At 34.7% G+C, this 17,740-nt stretch overlaps 1 long non-coding RNA gene across 1 annotated transcript; it reads right to left on the reverse strand.

Moving 5' to 3' along the window:
• Positions 1-9,049: 9,049 nt before the first annotated feature.
• Positions 9,050-16,894, reverse strand: LOC128567530 (uncharacterized). Its single transcript, XR_008374892.1, has 3 exons — positions 16,709-16,894; positions 12,797-12,866; positions 9,050-9,137 (listed from the first exon to the last, which is right to left on the reverse strand). It is a non-coding gene; the product is annotated as an uncharacterized LOC128567530 (long non-coding RNA).
• Positions 16,895-17,740: the final 846 nt, after the last annotated feature.

A 17,740-nucleotide genomic window follows, 5' to 3' on the forward strand; every position in this document is an offset into this window, starting at 1 on the left:
AGGATCTTGGAATCCACTTATAGGTATTAAGTAGTTCAAGGGATCACCTTAAACTCATTCACCTACCAACAACAAAGACTTTTCATTGCAGTCGGGGAAGAATTACTGGTGCTGGTTACTGTATTCTTGTGTTAGCTGGGCCTTTACCATCCAGGAATGGCACTGCAATGCAGCATAGCTCCCAGAGTACCATTATCACAAACTGCCATCTGCCACAAGCTATGAAGAGACAGTGCTATTATCTTCATTGTATGGATGAGGACGTTGAGATCCATCCTATGATCTGAAGCTATGAAATAGTGGCGTTCTCATGTTAGAATAATGAGCAAAAGGAACAACCATCTCACATAAGTATTTACATGACACTAGAGAGACAAACTCCAAGTGGAAAGAGCCACACTGGGCCTCTGTGACAGAGAACATGGTTTATTAGGATTTGGGATTTCTGAATACACATTCTAACGATGATATAGGAAAAGATCTCATTTCAGTAAAGAATGAATGTTTTCTAAAGGGACATGCTAATCTTTTTAGTGTGTGATAGCTGATGCTGTCCACATCCACCGGACACATGTAGTTCCTGGACTTGGAGACACGATACTAGAGCTTCCTACAGCAGACACCTGCAACTCTTTGCCTGAGACTTTTCTTGGGAAGGTGTGGAGTTCTCAGTCCCCAAGGAGCAGCCTAAACACATTTGAGAATTCATTTGAGGGGGTGGGGCAGAAGACTTCAACTAATGGTTGACAAGCATTTTTGCATAAAATTCCAATTTCCTTGCCCCTCTGAGGTGGGCTCTCTCCAGTCTCCACAGACCCTCAGCAGAATGGAGCCCTTGTTGTCCACAGCAGCACGCCAGTTGGTGACCTGTCTTGCATTGGTTTCCTTCCTTTTCTTGTCTCACTTACTTAGTTTTTTGTGGGTGCTTCCCAGGATGACCTTTCCCTCAAAACTTTGCTCACGGACTTTTGATTGAACTTAATCTATGGTGGATATTCTCAGATTTGGATCAGCCTTTGAAAGAACACAACAAAATTAATAATGGAGGACAGCTTCTGGGTGAATATGCACAAATCAAAGAGCCTTAAAACTTACAAGAGACCAAGGCTTTTAAAAAATGCTGGAGACAACCCAGGTGGCTGTCGGGGGGACTAAAGTAAGAATAATAAAAATATAAGTAAGGTGTGTTAACCAGTGTAAAAAAAAAAAAAGAACAAATGTCACTTCTTTCTTCTCTGTAAAGAAAGAATATCTTTACCTATAATGAAAAGGGTAGAACCAATGTCAGTGAAAGAGGCAGAAACTTCTCAGCCTACTTATCTGCCTTGTAAGAGGCAGGCCAGGTGTGTTTGAAAGGTTACCTTTTTTGGAAGAAGTCTGCAATTAGGTGGACAAAGAATCTGTGTATAGTTTATATAGCCTCTGAGGTCTTTAGAAGTCTAAACTATTTCAATATCTTAAATCAGACTAATTACATTGCAGGAAAGAGGAGACATGAAAATGCTGTTGAACTTATATCTTGATCTTATACCTTTGAAGAAACCTTAAAATAATTATGAAACATGGAGGTATAGATATAATCTATATGGTCAATAAACATAAAGATCTTTTATTCATAAACTGTAGTTCCCTTAATGCATCTAGGAATGATTCTAAAATGAATTATGAAATAATAGTTTGTATGCATTTGTTAAATAAAGTTGTAATCATTTTGTACCTTTTTTTTTAAAAAGTAGTTGAAGGGTAAATCAAGTTAAAAATAAGAGGCTTAATTCTCCCTGATAAAAATAGGGCGAGAGACTACTTTCTACTCCCATTTCAAGGAGTATTTACCTGAGAAAAATTGTAAATTATTTTTTTTCATCTATTTAAAATGTAATAAATCATTTTAAAAGCTAAATAAGACTCTTGAAGCTCTAAACCCAGAAATGTCCCTTTTAAGAACCTGAGAACAATCTCTTTAAAATATAACCATCAAGGAAAATAGTATCTTACCTCCTGGTTTCCATAAGAGCGTAGGAGCCTAACTTCAGCTGGAATATTGTGCCACTTTGCCAAACTACCCCTTTTTTAATAAAGATATGAGACATTTGTCTTCCTTTGTCAATTAACATAGAGCATCACTCCAATTTTCATGTAAATTTAGATCATGTGATAGAAGGTGTTATTAAGTCCTCTTCCATCAGAACTGGTGGTTGTTTATCTTGAGAGAAATCTGAATTGTATCTGTTTGGTTCTAAAGGGATAAGATTTCTCTGTGTTTGCAATCTCGTAGTCAATTACTAATCGTGCTCATCACATTCTTATTTAGTGCTTATTTCATTACATTTTTTTTCTTTTTTCTATTACCTTGGTGGAGAGGTTTTCTGAGTTAGGATGAGACTTTTAAAATTATATTTCTGCATCAGTAGGAAGTCTGTGTTTTGTGTACAATATTCATTCTCTTTCCAATCTCGAATTCATAGAGTAAATAAGCACCAATCCATACAGGTAGTTAAGGAAATGAAACATCAATATATCATAACTTACACATCAGAAAACTTTGAAAAAAGAAGTAATTCAACACCACTGAACAATGTCTTTGAAGATATTCCAAAGCATAATAATACAAAAATTAGAATGTATTGATTTTTTGATTGGTGAACTCTCCTGTAAAAATAACAGAATATATTGCTGTCATATTTACACAGTAATTGTTCAAGAGGATTCCTTATCCAATATAATCATATTCATGTGGCTGAGAAAAGATAGTAGCAATTGAGATTTAGCCAGAATATTCATCAAATATGAAAATGTCTTCAAATGGTCTGCTATCCTCAGAGGTTGTTTGCCACCCTTAACAATCATAACAATAACCTTAACGTTAAACTCTAAATATAACCCTATTATAACCCTAACATGTCTTCAAATGGTCTGCTATCCTCAGAGGTTGTTTGCCACCCTTAACAATCATAACAATAACCTTAACGTTAAACTCTAAATATAACCCTATTATAACCCTAACACTTCAAGGAAGTTTCAACTATCATTCTATACATAGGTAAAAATTAGCACTGTGTCTAATATAGGGAAATACACAACAAATGATACCAAAAGCTTTATATTTTGGTAAGTGTATGATTAGTACATTTACATCATTAAAAAAAATAGCTACTGTCAACTCCTTCCACTATGATGCCAAAGCAGCCTAGTGGGAACACGACTATGTGATTTACTAGCTCTAGTCCTTCCAAGGTGCTTTCAGAAGGTTTATTAAAAATCAGGCCATGAGGCATTTTCAAATACATCTCAATTAAAAGGAAATAGATGAATGAAAAGAAAAGAATTAAAGTTTTCAAACACTGCCTTTGGATTTGTTTTTAAAAAGAACTATATTTCATCTGAAAGATTATATTGCTAAAGACAGATCTGATAAAGAACTGCTATCCAAAATATACAGAAAATCCTTAAACTCCAAAGCAATAAAATTAGCAACCCAATTAAAAATTTGGAAAAAGATAGGAACAGGCATCTCACCAAAGAAGAGATACAGATGACAAGTAAGCCTATGATAAATAGCCAACATCATATGTCATTATAGAACTGCACAGTGAAACTACCACTACACACCTATGTCTGTGGCCAAAATCCAAAGCACTTGACTGTGGGATGTGGTGCAGCGAGAACTCTCATCATTGCCTGTGGGAATGAAGAATGGTGCAGCCACTTTGAAAGCCAGTTTGGAAGGTTTTTTCAAAACTAAACATACTCTTAACCATATGATACAGCAATCACACTTTTTGATATTTACCCAAATAAATTGAATACTTATGTTCACGCAAAAACTTGCATATGGTTACACATATGCATATATGTATATCAGCTTTATTGATAATTCTCAACACTTGGAAGCAAACAAGATTTTCTGCCGTGGGTGTGTTGTAAACTGTGTTACAGTGAGACAATGGAATATTATTCAGCAGTAAAAGAAAATGAGATACAAGCCATGAAAAATATATGGGGAAAATTTACATGGACATAATTAAGTGGAAGGAGACAGTTTGTAAGGGCTGCTTACCGTATAATGCCAGCTATGTAACTATCGGGCATAAACCAAAACTGTGGAGACACTGTAAATGTCCGCGGTGGCCCTGGGATTAGTGGGGAGGGGAGAATGAATAGAGAGAACCCCGAAGATTTTCAGGGCAGTGAAACTAGTCTGTTTGCTACTGTCATGGTAGAGATGTGTCATCACACATTTGTCCAAAACCGTCAAAGGTACCAATTGGTTTGGAATATTAGGAAAGGCAAAGTGTGTTGGAGCCTCTGGGGTGGGGTATGTGTGAACTCTTTGTGCTTCCTGTTTGATTTTGAACTTAAAAAGACTTTAAAAAATAAAGTTCATAGAAATCATGAACACGTTTACAATTTATATGACTCGTTAACATTACATAAATATGTTTACTTTAAAATAAAGACTTTTCTTTCCATTTTCTCAACTTCTTCCCTTTTCATTGTCTGATTTACAAGATACTGCTTGTTTTTCCAGATAAATTATAAAAACTCAAATATATCATTTGAAGTCTATATTATTTCTTGAAGATGAAGCCATGTTTTTATTACTTTCCCTTCATTATTCAGCATTCGCTTTTTTTTAGTTTAGTTTTGTTCTGTTTCCAATGGCAAGCTGGGCAGCAATATGTGTTCTTACAATGACTTCTTTATTTCTAAAAGTTCCAGAAGTGAGTTTAAAGGCCACATTTAATTTTAGTATTAAAAGTAGATGCTTTCTATAAGGGTTATAACAACACTGAATAACAGTAGCCTTTCTTTTTTTTTTTTTTTTTGTGCAGTTTTTGGACAGGGCTGGGTTTGAACCTGCCACCTCCAGCATATGGGACTGGCGCTTAACCCCTTTGAGCCACAGGCGCCACCCCAACAATAACTTTTCTTTATCTTTCTTTATCTTCTTTATTGATTAGAGCCATATAGGTACTCTAAGTATGCAATCCTCTTTCCCCTACCTAGTTTATATGGAGTTTAGTGCTTTTCATCTTGACTTCAGACCTCCGTCATTTTGAACTTTCAAACACGTGAACGACATCTTCGTATCTTTTGTCTGTGTTCTATTAGGTTGTTCATTGTATTCTTGTTAACGTCTAAAATCTCTCTTTTACACATAGACATATTTGCATGTGTGTGTGTTTATATACAGAGGGTGCCAAAACATACACACACACTTTAAGAAAGGGGAAAAAGCCATTAAAATTGTAATACTTACGAATACTAATAATATTCACTATTTTGTATATTGTATCGTTTATCCTTGTTAATTGGAGAAGTCAAACATAACTTGAGTATTAAATTTCAATACAATTTTTTCCTTTCTTAAAAGGTACATGCTGTTTTGGCTCCTTCTGTGTTTGTGTATATTTACATATATGCACACACGCACACACATGCACTTTTGTTATCTGCTTTCAGTTATGTTTTGTTTTCCCAAATTAGTTATCAACTGACCGGGTTTATGATAATTTTTCTTTTGAAAAATTGAAATTTTAATCAAAAATGAATTTCTACATTTTTCACATTTGTTTTATAGCATTAGTGCTTCACTCATATAAGGTCCTTTAATCATTGTTCATAAACCTTCAACATATATATTCTTTAAAAATGTGTTTCATATCAAACGTTTTAAACTATTTGAAATTGATGTCATATCTGTATAAAATTTACATTAAACTTTAGATTTTTCCTGATGTGTAGCCAGTTGTGCCAGCACCATTTAAGCATTTATCAATAGAATTTACTTTAGCCATTAAGCTAAAATATGGAATCTTCTTATAAAATATATATATATATGTATATGTATGCATACACATGAACCATATTTATATAACATTATACTTGTGAATCTTCTTTCTTATTTGGCTAAGCTCTTTGGTTTTTTTATGTCAATATCAACTGCCTTCTTTGTAGTATTGTTTATTTGCATTTTATTTATTCATTTTAGGTACGTATTTGATAAGCCATCTTAGCATTTATTTTATTTTTCAAGTATTTTATTGAAATACGTCTTGTAATGTTATTTATTCCCCTATATATGTCTCAATATATAATTTAATTCTCAGAATTGCATCAAATATATTTTCATTAAAGCATAGACTAATTCTGAGGTTCACAGTTCTTGTGACTATTTCTTTTTTTTTTTTTTAATAACATATACTGTACTTTTTCTGTATTTCCCATGTGTCTGGCTGCTTTAAGCCATTCATTTATTATAAAAAGTATTTATTTTATATTTTTATATACTTTTTACTTAAGTCTCTTTTGGGTTTTCAGAGAATACAGTTATAGTGCAATAATGATATATATTAGTCATATTAGTAGCATTATTTTCCCACATCTCTCATTTTTTATTATAAATGTTAAGACCTACATGATAAAGTTAAATAATGAAAGTTCCAAGAATCCACCCACTTTAATGATTTTAATTGAAATATTCTTTATGTTTTGCCATTTAAGATACTTTTTTTGCTAAAAGATGTTTATGAATTAAAGACAATTTTTACATTTGTGTTTTGGTTAAAGAAAAGTGCCTGAAATTTATTTTATAACTTTTTAGGTATAAATATAATCATAATCTTCCTACCTCCTAATGGTTAATCAATAAAATTATGTTATTTATATTTGTTGATATTAAATCAAATTTTCATGTATATACTGAACCGTTATTCATGATTATTTTTATACTACTGGCATTTTATTTAGAGTTCTGCACTGATGATGGTCTCAGAGTTTGTCTATTTTTTACAGTGGACTAAAGATAGCTTCCTAATAACAACTCGAGGATCCTTCCACTTCTCTGTATGTTCTCTATAGCTTAGAAAATATTCAACTGGTTATTCTTCAATAGTTGGATGCATGTCAAACTGAAGAATATATGTCTATTTATAACATTTTTTCCTAAAAATATTGAACAAGAATATATTTTTGCTTCCCATAGAAAGCACATTTTTCCAGTAAATACTGCTAAAAACAAAACAAAACAAAACAAAAAGAACGGAAAAACTAAGTGTATTAGCAAGCTGATGTAAAAAAGAGTTTGGTAAAGAATCACAATGTAAATCCACAAATACAATAGAACCTCTGTAAATTGACCATCTAAGGGACTATCACAAACTGGTCAACATATGGAGGTGGTCAACATAGGGGACTAGGCCTCCTGTGCTTATATGAACATGTGCCATGTGTCTGGTCTACGAAAATTAAGTCAAATCAAGGAAGTGGTCAAGGTAAGGAGCTGCTCACTATGGAGATTCCATTGTAGACTGAGTATTTCTTTCTTCCACTTAAAGTAAGAATTTATCAAGAACCAGATGTTCATTGTTCTTGGGTAAATGTTGAGAATAGCAGTGATTGGAACGTCGCCATTGCTACCAAACAGTCCCTTTCTCTGTGTTCACAGAAATATGGGAAAAAACATATTAAATCAATAAGGATTACGTCAAAGAAGTTATTCACGAACAGTAAAACTCACCTACCTTCAAACTACTGTATCAAAACAGTATTTTTTTCTTGTCCCAAAGGCTATGTGAATATATTGTTAGCAAAAAAACGTTGAGCTTTATTTTCTGAATTGGTATTTGTATGGATGAATATGATATAAACATATCTGAGCTTCTGTTCAATCATTTGTTATACATTATAATGTATATATAACTTCTGGAATAATTTACCATGTATTTTTGAGATATTGAAAGTGGAAAAGGCAGATACTGTCACAGTCCTATTATGAAAATTATTTTTTCCTTCTTGGACCCCTGTACTATATTGGGGTTCACATTTTGAGGACTGTTGGTCTGGAACAATGCACTGACAGATTTTAAGTATTGCTTTGGAATGAATGTCCGCCTCAGCTGCAACTTGACATAAATTTTGTCCTGAAATTGCGTTAAATGTCATTTGGGGAGAAAATGACTGAAATAAGTCCCTGTGTTCAGACTGCCATATTCATCACAAGTCTTTAGGCAGAGAAGTCTTGAGAGAATTGACCAAGCTCACCGTAATGATGTGCATCTCAGGTCGAGAGAATGCGGCTGAGGAAAACAATAAGTGAATAAAACTTCAATGCAAATATGCAGGAAGCACTGTCACTCTGCCAAATAACTCTTTGAATCCAGAGTAGTAAAACTAGTTAGGAATCTACCTATAGAATGCAACCCAGAAATCTACTCTATAGAATTCAACCTACAATATATTGAGCTATTATTTTAGTATAAATAGCATTCTATTAACCATATGCTATATGTGTGTAACAGTGCGTATGATTAAATAATAAAGTTTGGGAGAAATATACATGAATTGTGCATAAGTTATATATATATATATTTACACATCCATACAAACTTTACTTGGCTTAAATAAATTACATTGAATAAAATTATGACAAAATATAAAATACTATTCAAGATTTGAGACTAAAGAAAGATTAATTTTCGACTATAGAATCCTCAGGAAATAGGTGTTTAAAATAATAACTTTTTGTTGTGCCTTTCCCTTTCGCAACATAATCTCTGCACTAATATAAAATATCAAAATCTTAATGTCTCATCTATCCTGGGAAAGGTGCTTTACTACTTCAACCTTTCCAATATTTTGTATTTTGATTGCCCTACCCTTCTACTCCACTTAGAGTTTACAGCCTCAGTGAGCTGTGCAGAAGAAATTAGATTGTCAAGGAAAAAAAAGAAAGACACAAAATACCAAAGATTAAAGGCATGGTTCAAAATATTAAGTTGTCTTCTTTTATTCACCCTTTTTAAGGACTCTTGATAATTTTGGTGGTCATTTTTGGAGACATTTTGAGCTAAACAAAGATAACTCTAATATGATATAAGGTTGTGAGATGTATACATGTCTCACATAAATGAATGGGGCGGGTATGTGGTATGTGTGTATAAAGCAACAACTCTATAGAACAAAGGCTGGATTTATTTGGTTTTCAGGCTTGTGCAATAGTTTCAAAGCAAGGATTCAAATTTAAATGTACAGAGGACCAGCAAAGTTGCTGGATTGAAGAAACTGAATTAAAACTATCCATTCACGGTCAAGGGGATGCAGATGGTCGATCATGGCCACAGAGCAGCTGTATTTGCCTAAGTGAGGAAGAGAAAGTGAACACTTCACTTTAAAACACAAGGCAATTTCACGGAATGTAACATTGATGTTCACTGCTTAGAAAAGGCTGTTATAATTAGATCGGATAATCAGAAAACGAGGAGCTGCGTTTGAAAGTTTAACACCAGGCTGGAAAAGAGAGAAAGGAGAATATTGGAGTGGTAGGAAAGATGCAAAACTAGTGCTTCACTTACCTTCAGCCTCCGGGGTAACAATCTTAGCAGACCAAAAAAGCCGACAGGTCTTTCTAAATGCTTTCAGCTACACTCTGAGTTCTGCTTTATCCTCGTCTCCTTTTCCCCCTATGCTTTACAAATGTATATATCTGTCTTCATTAAAACTCAGTCAGGGAGAACATTTGTATTTCCAGCTGAGATGCAGTTTGCATGGCTTGGTAAGCAAACTGCCTTATTGTGTGCACATTATCGTAATGCAGCTCAGGAATGGCATTACGGACAACGTTTCTTTCCATGTTCTGTTTAACCCACGAGATTTTTTTTTAAGTAGGTGAAAGAAAACAGAAGTGTACCAGAACTTAAAGACAGAAGAATTACTGAATCTATGGAAAATTCAATTACTAAAGCATCAAAAGATAATGTTTTCTGGTGATCATATGCATTCCTGAGCATAAAGTGATGAGAAATGATGAATATTCTAAACACATAAACATTTTCTCAAAATTAAAAACATTCAGGGTGGACATAAAGTTTGTGTGCAATTTAAATAGTAAAGTAATAGCACATGAATTTTGTGTCCACATTATGTTTAATAGCACTTTCTTTTACTATTTCATAGTTAAGAAAATTCACTTTGATGACTCTGCTAATCCACAACCCCCTTCCAATAGCAGTAGCACAAATTGTATACTTTTGCATTTTCTTGCAAAGGCACGTATGGGAAGAAGAATTTTTATTGTAACAGGAAATCATTCACTGAGATTTCATGTCAGGATTGTGACTGAAATTGAAAAGTTAAAAGATGTTAATGTCATGCATTTTTGGTAAAGCCTACATCCATTGTTTTATTATAGGTTGCTAGCCCAAACAAAATCACAGCTTCTTTAGAGTGGATTATATAGGCAAACGAGAAATTAAATATATATAATTAGTCTTGGCGCTTACGGCACAGTCTTTATGGCACCATCCACATACACAGAGGCTGGCGGGTATGAACCCAGCCCGGGCCTGCTAAACAACAATGACAACTACATGAAAAAAATAGCCAGGTGTTGTGGTGGGCGCCTATAGTCCCAGCTACTTGGGAAGCTGAGGCAAGAGAATCGCTTAAGCCCCAAGAGTTTGAGGTTGCTGTGAGCTGTGACACCACAGCACTCTACCAAGGGCAACAAAGTAAGACTCTGTCTCAAAAAAAAAAAAAAAATATATATATACACACACACATATATGATTATATTTTCTCTGAAATATTTTTAGTTCTAGTTCTCTTAAAATGTTATAATAGAACATCTATAATTATGTTTCAAAAATGAACTTTTAAAAATAACATCACAAGTTTTCAAAATAATAAATTATAATGTTTCACTATACCTTAAAATATGAATGCAGACTTTCATTTAATAAGCTTTCTTGCATGAATATTCAGTTACATATATATTTTAAATGTATTCATATTAAATATATATTTTATAATACAGGAAATATAAAACAAGGAATCTCTCCATGCATAAACCACCATTGAAATGATTATTGTTGAAATTATAAAGATGCTATCTAGGCCAGATGTTGATGTATAGATTCCGATTTTCTTGCAACACAAATAAAATAACTGGGTTTGAAGGAATAATAACAAATTAAGCAGAGGAAAATATCCAATATCCAAGCTGCTGCATTAAGGGTAGTTTATCCGAAACCTCCCATTGCTACCGCCCCTGCCTCCCGTATTCACTTTCTCTCTGCCCCTTAGCTTTGCAGTGGCAGCTAAAATAGCCATGCACTGCCCTTTCAGCTAATATTAGAACATAAATCTGAGGAGGGTGACAAATTATGATAATAATCACAGAATAAGTATTATCGTCATCACTTATTTACTTACATTTTATCCTTTTTTATAAATTAAGTCACAAAATACATAATTTGAAAATTAAGTATATCAAAACTAAAGTTTTGTGAAGAGCCAATAGGCCTTAAAATAAGTTTGCAGAAAGCTATCAGCAAAGAAGGCAGACTATAAAGCCCTTCTTTCCTGGATGGACATACTAACTTAACAATACCTGGAAAAACGAACTCCTTTCATGAGAAGTCTCCCACTGAAGTGAAGGCTCTTGCATAAGAGGTACGCAAAGAACCAGCCACATGGAAGAAAATTTGAAACACTCTCTCATCATAAGCATTCCCCAAGTGTAGCATCCATATATGGAGGAATCTCCTATATCAAAGTTTCTCTTGGGGAAAGAAAGAAGGTTTTGGACTATCTGTCCAGTGTTCTGAATTTCTGGAGTCACTGCACTGATAAATTTCTTGCCAAATCTCAGCCCTGACAGCAATGCCCCAGGTTCGTGCTGAGAATGAAGATGACAGTTTTCACTAGCATACACTCACATGTCATCATCCCTGCCCTTGGCTCAGTGCAGCTAGCTGGCATAAACCTCCATATCCTAGCCTCACCCAGAGAGGAAAACCTAGGATCATGTTTTCAACATTAATAATTTTTGGAGGTTGATCAAGGTATGGTTTCTATCTCACCTGCCTGAGCTGATGATATGCTCCAGGCCTGGAGATCTCTGAAAAGAGTGACAGCCTGGAGTAGTATGCATTCACCTGCTGCAGCCCATCCCTAGCACAGAACCTGATCGGAAGGAAACTCCCACTTCCCAGTTTATCCCTGGAAAGGGAAAGGGCTGGACCTCGCATGCAACATGTCTACTTTGCAGTTGGCTGCCCAAGTGACTGTTTTTTATCTCCCCTATTTGAGAACACTCGTGGGACCAAGAATACTCTACATAACTGGGAACTGCTGAGAACAAAGGAAAAGCTTTGGGATAATACATACTCACCTGTTCAGAGCCCTACTCCCAGCTCAGCATAATTGAGAAAACTAACTTATCTCTTGAAGAGGAAAGAAGAGACCGAAACCGTTTTCAAGTGCTCAAGGTGGCTGCCTGAGGGATTGGTCTTAGTTCTCAGCTGTCTCAGAGCATGGATGAATTCTGACACACTCTTCTGAATTGTGACACACTCTTTGTGGCCCAGACATCAAAGAAAGCAAGAGATTACAAATTCCTAAAAAGAGAGAGAGACAGAGAGAAGAAAAAGAAAAAGGAGCACAGCAAATTTCTCTCTCTCTCTCTTTCAAGACAGTCTCAATCTGTTGCCTTAGATAGAGGGCCATTGTGTCATCATAGCTCACAGCAAACTCAAACTCTTGGACTCAAGCAGTCCTCTCACTTCACCTTCCTGAGTAGCTGGGACTACAGATATGTACCACTATGCTTAGCTAGTTTTTGCTATTTTTAGTAGAGATGAGGTCTCACTCTTGCTAAGGCTGGTCTACAACTCCTGGGCCCAGCAATCTACCTGCCTCAGCCTCCCAGAATGTTAGGATCACAAGCATGAGCTCCTGGTCTAGCAAATAACTTTAATTAGAAAATTACATGCACAAGTTTAGAGAAGGCGCATACCCAGAGAAGCTTGAGAGGTGCCCAGAATCTCTTGCTGGACTGATGGTGTCCTTTCCTCTATGAGGCCGAACTGTGAAGATGGGGGAACATGGTTATTTTAGTTCTAATCTGTAAATGCCAAACAAAAAGCAAATAAAAATAAAGGGATGGGTATAATATCTTCTGCTTGAAATCTCAGCACTTTAAGAAACTGAAAAGTTGTTTGAGTCTAGGCATTTAAGATGAGCCTGGGAAACATTGGGAGATCAAGTTTCTCCAAAAAAATTTAAAAACATAAAGTATCTAAATATGCTGATGGCCTGCTTATATTTTAATAATAAAAGAGACATTCCAGTCAATGCCACAGAAATTAAAAAGAATTATACAATTTGGACAATTTTATGCCAAGAATTGGATAACCTCGAAGGCATAGATAACTAGAAACATACAACTTACCAAGACGGAATCATGCTATCATGATAATATGCTCCAGGCCTGGAGATTCCATGGTACAGCCAAAGAATCATAAAATATGACCAGGTGAGATTTATCACTGATTTTCAAGGATGATTTGACATACAAAATTTAATTAATGTGATCTTATCATATTAACAGAATGAAAGCTATAATTTACATGGTTACTTTTAAAGATGTAGAAAAAGCATCAGGCCAGATTTAACGCCCCCCGTACCCCTCCAGCATTGATAATAAAAACTTTCAACAAACTTGATATAAAAAGAATTGCCACAAAAGATATTGGTTCACCATTATCTATGATTTAGTAGTACTCCATAATCTACATATGGAGTACTACATAAAAAAACCACAGTTTTTTAACCAACTCATGGGCACTTAGACTGATTCCACAGCTTTATGATTGTGAAGTGTGCTAAAACAAACATTTGATTCCATGTATCTTTTTCATTAAATGACTTTCCTTTGGGTAAATACTCAGTAGTGGTGTTCCTAGGTCAAATGAGACGTGTACCTGTCGTTCTTTGAGGTATCTCTATAAGGTAGTCCTATGAGGTGATAGTAGACTGAAGTTTAGGTAACAGTGTATGGTGTTCCTTTCCTCTGCATCCAGGCCAGCATCTGTTGTTTGGGATTTTAGGATCAAAGCCATTCTCACTGGAGTTAGGTAACATCGTATTGTAGTTTTGCTTTGCATTTCCTTGATGATTAGAAATGCTGAATTTTTTTTTATATGCTTATTGGCCATTTGTCTTATTTTTGAAAACTTCTGTTCATGTGTGGATGGAGCTGGAGACTTTTCTTCAAAGTGAAATATCACAAGAATGGAAAAACAAACACTGCATGTAGTCACTACTGAACTGAAACTAATTAATCAACACCCATGTGCACATTTGGTAGCAAAACACAATGGAAAGCAAGCGGTGGGAAGGGCAGGAGAAGGATAAATTCACATCTGATGGGTTCATTCGACTCTATCCAAGTGATGAACACACTTGTAATTTTGATTCAAACTGTACAAAAGCAATTCATATAACAAAAATGTATGTACTCTGTAAAATTCTGAAATTAAAAAAAAATCCAAAAAAGAGAAATACCCACTATACTATCCATAGATAAAATAAACTACATAGGATTTTTTAAAATTACTTAAAACTAGAAGGGTGGCTAAAACAAGTGGGGTTCCTTTTATTCTTGCCTCTACTTTCATGCATGTTTGAATTGAAAGTCTACTTTTTAATTAAAAAAAGAAATTACCTCAAAAATAATAAAGGCTAAATATGAAAAGACTATGGTTAATATTATTTTTAAAGGTAAAAAATTGGAAACTTTTCCTCTAAAATCAGGAACAAGACAAGAATATTTACTCTTGCGCTTCTATTTAACATAGCCCTGGAAGTCCAAGTTAGTACAATTTGCAAGAAAAAGAGATAAAATACATTTCAATGGGGGAGTAGAAGTAAAATTATCCCTTGTCACAGATGACATGATCTTATATATGTAGAAAATCCTAAATAATCCACAAAAAAACTAATAGAACTAATTCAGTAATTTAGTAAATTTTCAGGGTACAAAATAAATATATAAAAATTAATAGCATTTCTATACATTGCAACAAACTGTCCAATTTTTAAAAAAATGATCCCATTCATAACAGCATCAAGAGTAAATACATTTAACTAAGGTATTAAAGGTATGCAATCTGAAAGATACCCCATGTTTATGAATTAGAAGAATTAATACTGTGAAATGTCCATACTCCCTAACGTGATCTACTAATTCAGTGTAGTCCCTATCAAAATCCCAATGGCATGTTAAAGAAAAAAAAAAAAAAAAAACTTAAAATTCACATGAAATTACACAAATTCTGAATAAGCAAAGTTATCTTGATAAAGAACAAACCCAAAGCTATAGCACTTCCCGATTTCAAAACATATTACAAAACTGCAGCAAGTAAAACAGTATGGTACTGACAAAAAGACAGCTACATTAGCCAATTGAATAGAATGAAGAGCCCAAAATTAAATCCATGGATATACAGTGAAATATACTTTGAGAAGAATGCCAAGAAAACTCTATGAGTAAATGGTAATCTCTTCAAAGAATGGTGTTGGAAAAGCTGGATAGCAACATGAAAAAGCCATAAATTGTATCTTTATTATATACATTACACAAAAATCAAGTCAAAATGGAGTAAAGACTTAAAATCTGAACTGTAAAATTCCTAGAAGAAAATATAAGGAAAAGCCTCCAGGGGTGTCTAAAAAACCTGTGACCCTACAGACAAGTGGACTCAGGACTGTTTTGTTTATCTGTAGTGTCAAATGTGGAGAAAAGTATGCATGGACCTTTGTATTGTTACTAATTAGTTTTCATTAGTGTATTTAATACGTAGCCCAAGACAGCTCTTCTTCTTCTAAGGTGCAGCAGAAAAGAAAAAGTGCTGAACATCCCTGCAGGTTAGGTATTGATCTGGCAATGATTGCTGTAAGAGCAAAAGCACAAGCAAGAAAAACAAAAATAGACAAGTTGTATGACAGCAAACTAAAACTTCTCACAGCACAGAAAACAACAAAGTGAAAAGGCAATCTATACAAGGGAGATGTATTCGAATAACATTTATCTGATAAGGAGTTAATATCCAAAACAGTGTATGTGAGGAAATTCCACAAAGCAAAGCAAAACACAAATAAACAAATAATAATCTACAAATCTACTCAAATAATGCAATTACAAATAAGCCAAAGACTTGAATAGGTATTCTTTTCAAATAAGACATACAAATGGCCAACAATTAAATAAAAAATTACACAGTATCACTACTCATCAGAGAAATGGAAATCTAATTCACCACGAGAAGCTGTCTCACTCTTAGAATGATCAGTATCAAAATAAACAAACAAACATTAAATGCTGGGGGGTTTCTGGAGTGATGAGAACCTTCACGCACAGTTAGAAAAAATGTAAACTGGTGCAGCCACTACAAAAAGTAGTATGGAAGTCTCTCAAGCAAATTGTTATGATCATAGAATGACTATATGATCCAACAGTCCCACATCTGGTATTTAGCCAGAGGAACTGAAATCTCGATCTTGAAGAGATATTTGCTCTTCTGAGGGTACCATACATAACCTCTGACGTACCATACTGATTTTCAATGTTTAACGAAACTTTTCTGCAGGTTTCTTTTGAACCTAGAGATACAGATCAAAGCAAAGAAGCTGAAAGATATGCAAAGCACTAGTGTATTCTTAAGTAGCTCCTTTTGTGTAGATGGTCTTAAGTCTTCAGACCAGTTTAAACCATTCTAAGTTTCCTTAGTTGCCTTGTAGTACTTTAGTATTGTGCAGGCTTAACCCATCTGGTATGTAGACAAGTAGGTGACACGGAGAGAAGGCTGTGAGTCACTTGACACAAGGAATTTGAGACTCTGCCATGGGCAGGCAGTGGGGGTCTTACCTGCCTCTTCCCAGGGGTGAGTTCCTGGAGGATCCTTGCCTTGATTAGGAGTGAGAGTTCTCAGTGAGTAACCTCTAATATCTATCTAATAACTAAATCACAGAGCTGTATTTGTTTGAGTCATTATTTGGTCTCCAGGCACTATCTCAGTTTGGAGAGCAGTTTTTCTAGACTGTCCAGAGAAAGATTTACCCTCCCCCCAAAAAAACCCACTTACATATCCCAGCATTATTTACAGTAGCCAAACTGTGGGAAAAACTCGAAATCATCCAGGGACTGATGAATGGATTAAGATACTGTGCTGTATACATACAATGAAATATTATCCAGCCTTAAAAAAAGAAAGAGTCCCTGCTATTTATGACATGTTTTTGAAGGGAATAAAGTTTCAGTTAAGCAAGATGCAAAAGTTCTAGAGATGCACTCTGCAACATAATGCCGGTAATGATTCGTACTGTCTACTTGAAAATTTGTTAAGAGGGTAGATTTCAGGTTCTGTGTTCTTAACGCAATAAATAAAAATAACTAAAAAAAATGTGCATTGGCCTTATAGTCCGTAAGCATAACGATGGTGAAAATGATAAGTAAAAATAATTTAACCAACTTTTCTAGGCTTTTTCCTATTCTATTATGTTTCCAGTTTCCACAAGGCATTTCAAATTCTGGTCTCTTTCTTTGGTGGTGGAACCAGAGTTTTAAGTACTCCCACAGTACAAGACAATCATAAAATTTTCCAAAATACTCTGTACCTGAGAAGCCAAGTCCTTTCTTTGCTGAGGCTGAGAGAGACTCAAGAGAAACAGTCCTGTCCCTTCTGCAATTTTTTTTTGCTTCTTAGTTTCTTGTAGCCTCTAAACAGTTATAATCAGACAGCTCTGCAGTCTCAGATGGACAGTCTTTTAAAATTAAAATCAGCATTTTAAGTGAGCTCGAGGACAGCGTGTTAATCATGGCTGTAAGAGAGAACTTCTCAAAAGGTGACTTCCATAGAGGAATCTGGACACTCTATTCCAGGCTCATTTTGCATGTAGC

Source organism: Nycticebus coucang, chromosome 16 (genome assembly GCF_027406575.1).
Source record: "Nycticebus coucang isolate mNycCou1 chromosome 16, mNycCou1.pri, whole genome shotgun sequence".
Classification (NCBI taxonomy): Eukaryota; Metazoa; Chordata; class Mammalia; order Primates; family Lorisidae; genus Nycticebus; species Nycticebus coucang.